At 47.3% G+C, this 9150-nt stretch overlaps 1 pseudogene; it reads left to right on the top strand.

Moving 5' to 3' along the window:
* Positions 1–478: 478 nt before the first annotated feature.
* Positions 479–1797, top strand: LOC133755200 (uncharacterized; annotated as a pseudogene).
* Positions 1798–9150: the final 7353 nt, after the last annotated feature.

The raw sequence follows: 9150 nt of genomic DNA, 5'->3' as shown, positions 1-9150 counted from the left end.
GTGGGAGGATCTTTCACGTAACCCCCCTCCCTGGATAAAACCCTTCTCCTTCCCGACGGAGCCCATACGGACCCCGTTACCCCTTCCTCGGCCATCCCCAACTCCTTTAATACCTTCCTTCCCGATACCCCCTCCTCCTATCCTGATTGTGCCAACCTCCTCCCTATACCCTCTGAAGGAGATTCGAGATCCAAAACTTGACAAGCCACCGGTTCTTCCGGCTGATCAGGACTTTCTGCTCTTTGACTCTCCCCCACCCTATCTTCCCGGCCAGCCTGCTCCCCCGCAGGAACCCCCACAACAACCAGAGCGGGATGTGCAACCTTCTGCACCATCCCCTGATTCCACGAGGGCAGGGGAAGAAGTCTCAGTGCCTTCCCCGCCCTCCAGCCGCCTGCGCCTCCGTCGGGGGCAGGCAGGGGGCTCGGGAAGTGTCTGGACTTCACAGGCCTTTCCTCTTCGTTCGGTGGCTGGCCAGATGCAGTACTGGCCATTTTCTGCTTCCAATCTTTACAATTGGAAAACCCAGAACCCCTCTTTCTCTCAGGACCCCCAGGCTCTGACTGGGCTGATCGAGTCAATTTTATTGACTCATCAGCCCACCTGGGATGATTGTAGGCAGCTTCTGCAGACCCTCCTCACTACTGAGGAAAAGCAGCGTGTCTACCTTGAGGCACGGAAAAACGTCCCTGGAGCAGATGGCCGACCGACCCTACTGCCAAACGAAATCGAGGAGGCGTTTCCCTTAACCCGTCCTGATTGGGACTACACCACCGTTGCTGGTAGGGAGTGACTTCGTCTTTACCGCCAGATTCTCCTTGCGGGTCTCAGAGGGGCTGGAAAGCACCCCACCAATTTGGCCAAGGTACGTGCAGTAGTGCAGGGGGCTGAGGAAACGCCGGCAGGCTTCCTAGAAAGATTAATGGAAGCCTACCGTATGTACACCCCGTTTGATCCCCTGGCAGAGGACCGGCAGGGAGATGTAATCATGTCCTTTATAGGACAGTCAGCGCCGGACATCCGCAATAAATTGCAGCGGCTAGAGGGGCTTCAGGGGTATATTATACAAGATTTAATGAAGGAGGCAGAAAAGATTTACAACAAAAGGGAGACCCGAGAGGAGAAGGAGGAAAGGATCCGCAAGGAGCAGGAGGAAAGGGAAGACAAAAGAGACAAAAGACGTAATCGAGAGCTTAGTAGAATTTTGGCCACCGTAGTGCAGGATACAGAAAGGAGTAGACCAGGACAGAATAGGGACTTGGGAGACAAGCAAAAGCCTCGGGTGGAAAGAGATCAATGTGCCTATTGTAAAGAAAGAGGACACTGGGTCAAAGACTGCCCGAAGAAACCACAGGGACCAAAGAAGAGACCAGTTCCAATCCTGTCCCTGGAAGAAGATGACTAGGTGAGTCAGGGCCAGGAGCCCCCCCCCCCCCTGAGCCCAGGATAACCCTTGAAGTGGGGGGCAGACCGGTAACCTTCCTGATTGACACGGGAGCCCAGCACTCGGTACTGACTTCAGAAAAAGGGCCTTTAAGCTCCAAGACTTCCTGGGTTCAGGGGGCAACTGGAGGGAAGTTATATCGCTGGACAACCAATCGAGAGGTCCAGTTGAGTACAGGACTTGTGACACACTCGTTCTTACTAGTGCCAGACTGCCCCTACCCCCTCCTGGGCAGGGACCTACTCTCGAAGGTAGGAGCCCAAATTCACTTCCATGAGAAAGGAGCTACCATCACAGACTCAGGAGGGCGGCCCCTCCAGGTATTAACACTACGCTTGGAGGACGAACATCGATTATTCGAGAGGCCCTCGTCCACCATGGCTCCCCTGGACCCCAAGTGGCTCACAGATTTTCCTCAGGCCTGGGCAGAGACTGCGGGAATTGGGCTGGCCATCAACCGGCCTCCCTTGATCATAGATCTGAAGCCCACGGCCATTCCCGTGTCAGTTCGTCAATATCCGATGGGCAAGGAAGCTAAGGAAGGTATCCGGCCACATATCCAGAGACTGTTACACCTAGGCATTTTAAAACCTTGTCATTCACCTTGGAACACCCCCCTACTACCAGTAAAGAAGCCTGGTACGGGTGACTACCGCCCGGTACAGGACTTGCGGGAGGTTAACAGGAGAACGGAGGATATGCATCCCACAGTGCCCAACCCCTACAATCTGCTAAATACCTTGCCTCCGACCCACGTATGGTACACTGTGTTAGATCTAAAAGATGCATTCTTTTGTTTAAGACTGAGCCCTCAGAGCCAATCCATCTTTGCTTTTGAGTGGAAAGACCCAGAGACCGGGTTTTCAGGACAACTCACCTGGACAAGGTTGCCCCAAGGATTTAAAAACTTGCCTACCTTGTTTGACAAAGCTCTGCACCTAGATTTGGCCGACTTCCGAGTCAACCATCCGGACCTGGTCCTCCTGCAATATGTGGACGACCTCCTCCTTGCCGCTGAAACTGAGCAGGACTGCCTAAAAGGTACCGGGGCCCTGCTACAGAGACTGGGGGAATTGGGCTATCGAGCCTCCGCGAAAAAGGCCCAAATATGTCAGAAACAGGTGGCCTACCTAGGCTACCTCCTAGAAGGAGGGCAACGGTGGCTGACGGAGAGCCGAAAAAGGGTGGTTGCTCTAATTCCACCCCCCACCGATGCCAGAAAGATGCGGGAATTCCTCGGGAGTGCGGGATTCTGCCGCCTTTGGATTCCTGGGTTTGCGGAGCTGGCAGCCCCATTGTACCCCCTCACGAAGTCCAATGCTCCCTTTCAATGGAGAGAAGAGCAACAGCGGGCATTTGACAACATAAAAAAGGCCCTATTGTCAGCCCCAGCCCTGAGCCTCCCTGATATGACCAAGCCCTTCACATTATACGTGGATGAGAACAAGGGAGTGGCGAAGGGAGTGCTAACACAAATGCTTGGACCCTGGAAAAAGCCGGTGGCATACTTTTCAAAAATCTAGACAATGTAGCGGCCGGCTGGCCTCCGTGCCTCCGCATGATAGCGGCCGTGGCAGTTCTGGTGAAAGACTCGGACAAATTGACTCTAGGCCAACCTCTCACCATAGTGGCACCTCATGCTGTGGAGACAGTTATCCGACAGCCACCAGATCGGTGGCTCTCAAATGCTCGGATAACTCATTACCAGACTATGTTATTAAACTCAGAGCGGGTCCGGTTTGGGACTGCCACCTCTTTAAACCCGGCCACCCTGCTCCCGGAACTGGGGCCCCAGGCCCAGGTAATCCATAACTGTCACCAAATCCTGGCTGAGGCCCACGGCACCCGAAAAGACCTAACCGACCAGCCTCTGCCGGATGCCGAAATGACCTGGTTCACGGATGGGAGCAGCTTTCTACAGAATGGTGAGCGGAGGGCTGGGGCAGCGGTGGTGGATGGAAAAACTGTTATCTGGTCAAGTGCCTTAAAGCCTGGAACTTCTGCTCAAAAAGCCGAGCTCATAGCCTTAACTCAAGCTTTAAAACTGGCACAAGACAAAAAGGTCAACATTTACACAGACAGTCGGTATGCATTCGCCACTGCCCATGTACATGGGGAGATATACCGGCTAAGGGGCCTCTTAACCTCGGCAGGCAAGGACATTAAAAATAAGCAGGAAATCCTAGATCTTCTACAGGCCCTGTTCCTGCCCAAAAGGTTGAGTATAATCCATTGCCCCGGGCACCAACGAGGAGACGACCCCGTAGCAAGGGGAAACAGGATGGCAGATGAGGCCGCTAGGGCGGCAGCCCTGAGCCAACAGGTGCTCCCGTTAAAGACAACTGAGCCCACCCAAGTATCGAGGGAACCACCTTTCCTCTATTCGGACCAAGACTTAGATACGATCCAGCGGCTCGGTGCAGAGTATGATGAACAAATATGGGTTTGGAGGCTCGGACAGAAAATAGTCCTGCCACACCAATTGGCTAAAGAAATAATTACCAGCCTCCATCAATGGACTCATTTGGGACACAAAAAGCTAAAAGCAGCCTTACAGGAAGATAGGCAGTCTTATTACATCCCCGGACTTGACTCTTTAGTCCAGCAGGTGACTGAATCCTGTGTTCCGTGTGCCAAGGTAAATGCCAGACACCTCAAGCTCCCGGAGGGAGCTAGGGTAAGAGGAGACCGACCAGGAATCAACTGGGAGGTCGATTTCACTGAGATAAGGCCGGGCAGTTATGGGAATAAGTATCTTCTAGTTTTTGTAGACACCTTCTCCGGATGGACTGAGGCATTCCCCACAAAACGGGAAACCGCCCGGGTGGTCGTCAAGAAGATCATAGAGGAGATCTTCCCCTGGTTCGGCTTGCCTAAGGTAATCGGGTCCGACAACGGCCCAGCGTTTGTCTCCCAGGTAAGTCAGTTGGTGGCCAAAGCATTAGGCATAAATTGGAAATTGCACTGTGCCTATAGACCCCAAAGTTCAGGACAGGTAGAAAGAACGAACAGAACAATTAAAGAGACCTTGACCAAATTAGCGTTGGAGACTGGCGTTAAAGACTGGGTCCAACTCCTCCCTATGGTGCTGTTCTGGGTCCGAAACACACCCTCTCATTGCGGGCTGACACCATACAAAATCCTTTATGGAGGGCCCCCACCAGTAGCAGGCTTGCTTGACCTTGCCAGTGACTCCGTTGCCGATGCCCCTAAATTACAGGCCCGGTTGAGAGCGCTCCAGATCATCCAGAACCAGGTCTGGAAACCTCTTGCAGCAGCCTACCAACCCAAGACGACAACCATCCCACATCCTTTCCAAATCGGAGACGCTGTGTATGTCCGAAGGCACCAATCTAAGACTATAGAGCCCCGGTGGAAAGGCCCCTTCACTGTGCTGTTGACAACTCCCACCGCTCTCAAGGTCGACGGAATCGCTGCTTGGGTCCACGCCTCACACGTGAAGCGAGCACCACCTCCCCAGGGCCCCGAGGATCCGGATAGACCAGCCAAATGGAAGCTCCAGCGCACTCAGAACCCACTCAAGCTAAGACTTTCAAAAACTGTTTAATATTTGTGATGTTCCTGGCCTTTCCCCATTGTTTTTCCAATCCCCATGCTCCACAATTGTTAACGTGGAACCCAACCCAGTCCAGCAAGAACAGAGTTCCCTCCCTCCAGTGAGGCAGGCTCTCCCCAGGCCGGTCCAATAGATTTGAGGATTAAAATCTTTGCAAAAAGAAAAGGAGGGAATGAAGGCCCCTTATGGGGGAGAGGGACAAGAAACTAGGCCTGGGCAGATATCAGGGGCTTCTTATGAGGTTAGATGTTCCCCAGAGTCCAGCGGGCAGGACGTTCTCTGGGAAGGAAAAGTCAATCCCCTTCAGAGAACCTCTAGGCATGCCCAGAGCAGAGCTGCCACTCCCCTTCGGAGAGTCTCTAGGCACTCTCCCTCAGCACTCTCCCTCAGCACTCTCCCTCAGCACTCTCCCTCAGCACTCTTCCTCAGCACTCTCCCTCAGCACTCTCCCTCAGCACTCTCCCTCAGCACGTTCCCTCAGCACTCTTCCTCAGCACTCTCCCTCAGCACTCTCCCTCAGCATGTTCCCTCAGCAGGTTCCCTCAGCACTCTCCCTCAGCATTCTCCGGTATGCTAATTGTCCCTCTGAACTGACCAATCCTACGCATGCGCATTAGGAATATGCTAATTCGTTGCCTATATAACCTGTGTGAAACTGCCGCTCAGGGCTCCTCACTGCCTGAGGTGGGGGCCCGTTTGCGCAAACGTTCAATAAAAACCTCGTGCTTTTTGCATCAACTGGTCTGGAGTCTGGATCTTTGGGCGTCCTCCCAAGCAAGTGGGCATCTCTGCAACTGAGAGGTCCAACAGTCTTTGATTTTGTTTTTCTTGAGTCTTTATTTTCCTTTTTTAATGTGTTGTAATAGTCTGTTATCAGCAATTTTCCATATGTCTTTTATCAATCTATTATTTCTCCCACTGGATTACACATTTTTTTCTCACTTAATCACAAATATTTTATTTCAGAAAGCATACAATGCTTTATGTTTCATATTTCCTATTACCATTACCTGTGTGTGTTTTTAATATCGTGGTCTAAGTTTATCCTTCCATTGTGAACCTATAAACAAGTTGAATTTTGACTATGAGGTCATGAATTTCAACAAAATTATTTAAGTTGTACTGACAATCATCATGTACATGTATTTTGAGAAATCTTGGGATTCTTGATAATTCACAGTATCTATGTAATGAATTTTAAAGGCATCTTTTCTTCTTTTCTCTTTTAAAAATTTGTTTACTTATTTGAAAGAGTTTCAGAGAGAAGAGAGGCAAAGGTCTGCCATCTGCTGGCCTACTCTAAGGATTGCTGCAATGGGTGGGTGTGCCAGGCTGCAACCAGGAGTTTCTTCCCATCTTCCACATGAGAGGCAGTAGTCCAAACACTTGGTGTTTCTTCCACTATTTTTCTCAGGCCATTAATAGGGATGAGAAATGAAGCACCAAGGGATGAGAAATGGATGAGAAATGAAGCACCAAGGATAGGAATCAGCATCCATCTGGGATGCTTCTTTCATGAATGGTAGCTTTACCTGCTGTATTATGATGCTGGATCCCATGCAACATATTTTTAACTTGTGGAAGTTTAAGGGACTCTATATTTACTATCAGTGTAAGAGAGTTGCATTATAATAGTTACAGATACTGACTTCTTTGAATTTTTACTGCTAACTTATTTGATCTTTGTTTGATTTCCATTTTGTAATTTTTTCATCCATTTTCATTTTTAGGGTCGTTGTATTCATATAGTTTCCAGCCAAATACTTACATCTACTTGTTCTATTATTTCTCTAAAATTATTTTACTTACAGTATATTTCATTTCATAGCATCTCTATGTTTATTATTTTTTCTGTTTGTTCTTGTAACTATCACCCAAGTATATCTTTAGTAATCTATTTTCAGCAAATCCTACCCCTGTGAAGCTTAGGCCATGTGATTTGCAATTTTCATTATGAGGTTATCAACTACCACAGAATTGTATAAGTTGTTCTGGGAACTTTTATTTTTCATTTATTAAACTTTTATTTAATAAATACAAATTTCCAAAGTACAGCTTATGTGTTACAATGGCTTCCTCCTCCCAAAACTTCCCTCCCACCCACAACCCTCCTCTTTCCCGCTCCCTCTCCCCTTCGAATCACATCATGATTCATTTTCAATTCTCTTTATATACAGAAGATCAATTTACTATACATTAATTAAAGATTTCAACAGTTTGCACACACACAGAAACAGAAAGTGAAAAAAAATACTGTTAGAGTACTAGTTATAGCATTAAATAAGAGTGTACAGCACATTAAAGACAGAGATCCTACATAATATTTTTTAAAAAAATTAATGAATTTTCTGTGCCATTTAACACCAGGTTTTTTTTTTCATTTCCAATTATCTTTATATACAGAAGATCAATTCAGTATATAATTTGTAAAGATCTCATCAGTTTGTACCCACGCAGAACCACAAAGTGTAAAAATACTGTTTCAATACTAGTTATAGCATCGCTTCACATTAGACAACACATTAAGGACAGATCCCACATGGGATGTAAGTACACAGTGACTCCTGTTGCTGACTTTACAATTTGACACTCCTGTTCATGGATTCAGTAATCTCCCTAGGCTCTAGTCATGAGTTGCCAGGGATATGGAAGCCTTTAGAGTTTGCTGACTTTGAGCTTATTCCAATAGGGTCATAGTCAAAGTGGAAGTTCTCTCCTCCCTTCAGAGAAAGGTACTTCCTTCTTTGATGGCCCCGTTCTTTCCATTGGGATCTCACTCACAGAGATCTTTCATTTAGGTCTTCTTTTTTTTTTCTTTTCATGGTGTCTTGTCTTTCCATGCCTACAATACTCTCATGGGCTCTTCAGCCAGATCCGAATGCCTTAAGGACTGATTCTGAGGCCAGAGTGTTGTTTAGGATGTCTGCCATTCTATGAGTCTGCTGTGTATCCCACTTCCCATGTTGGATCTTTCTCTCCCTTTTTGATTCTATCAGTTAGTATTAGCAGACACTTGTCTGGTTTGTGTGATCCCTTTGACTCTTAGACCTATCAGAGCCATTAATTGTGAACTGAAATTGATCACTTGGACTAGTGAGATGGCATTGGTACATGCCACCTTGATGGGATTGTATTGGAATCCACTGGCACATTTCTAACTCCACCATTTGGGGCAAGTCTGATTGAGCATGTCCCGAGTTGTACATCTCGCCCCTCTCTTTTTCCACTCTTAAATTTAACAGGGATCACTTTTCAGTTAAAATTTAAACACCTAGGAATAATTGTGTATTAATTACAGAGTTCAACCACTAGTACTAGAACAATAAAAACAACAACAACAACGAATACTAAAAAGGATAAAGTATTACATTGTACATCTAGAGTCAGGACAAGAGCTGATCAGGTCATTGTATCTTTAGTGTCCATTTCACTTCCAGAGGTTTCCCCTTTGGTGCTCAGTTGTCGCCGATCAGGGAAAACAAATGATATTTGTCTCTTTGGGACTGGCTTAATTCACTCAGCATGATGTTTTCCAGATTCCTCCATTTTGTTGCAAAGGACTGGGTTTCATTGTTTCTTACTGATGTATAGTATTCTATGGAATACATGTCCCATAATTTATCCAGTCTACTGTTGATGGGCATTTGGGTTGGTTCCAGGTCTTAGCTATTGTGAATTGAGCTGCAATAAACATTAATGTGCAGATGGCTTTTTTGTTTGCCAAATTAATTTCCTTTGGGTAAATTCCAAGGAGTGAGATGGCTGGGTTGTATGGTGGGTTATGTTCAGGTTTCTGAGGAATCTCCAGATTGACTTCCATAGTGGATTAACCAGGTTGCATTCCCACCAACAGTGGGTTAGTGTCCCTTTTTCCCCACATCCTCTCCAGCATCTATTGTTGGTAGATTTCTGAATGTGAGCCATTCTCACCGGGGTGAGGTGAAACCTCATTGTGGTTTTGATTTGCATTTCTCTGATTGCTAGTGATCTTGAACATTTTTTCATGTGTCTGTTGGCCATTTGGATTTCCTCTTTTGAAAAATGTCTATTGAGGTCCATGGCCCTTCTCTTAAGTGGGTTGTTTGTTCTGTTGTTGTGGAGTTTCTTGATTTCTTTGTAGATTCTGGTT

Source organism: Lepus europaeus, unplaced genomic scaffold, assembly GCF_033115175.1.
Source record: "Lepus europaeus isolate LE1 unplaced genomic scaffold, mLepTim1.pri SCAFFOLD_3_1, whole genome shotgun sequence".
NCBI classification, from domain to species: Eukaryota; Metazoa; Chordata; class Mammalia; order Lagomorpha; family Leporidae; genus Lepus; species Lepus europaeus.
This window is presented reverse-complemented; position numbering and strand designations above follow the sequence as displayed.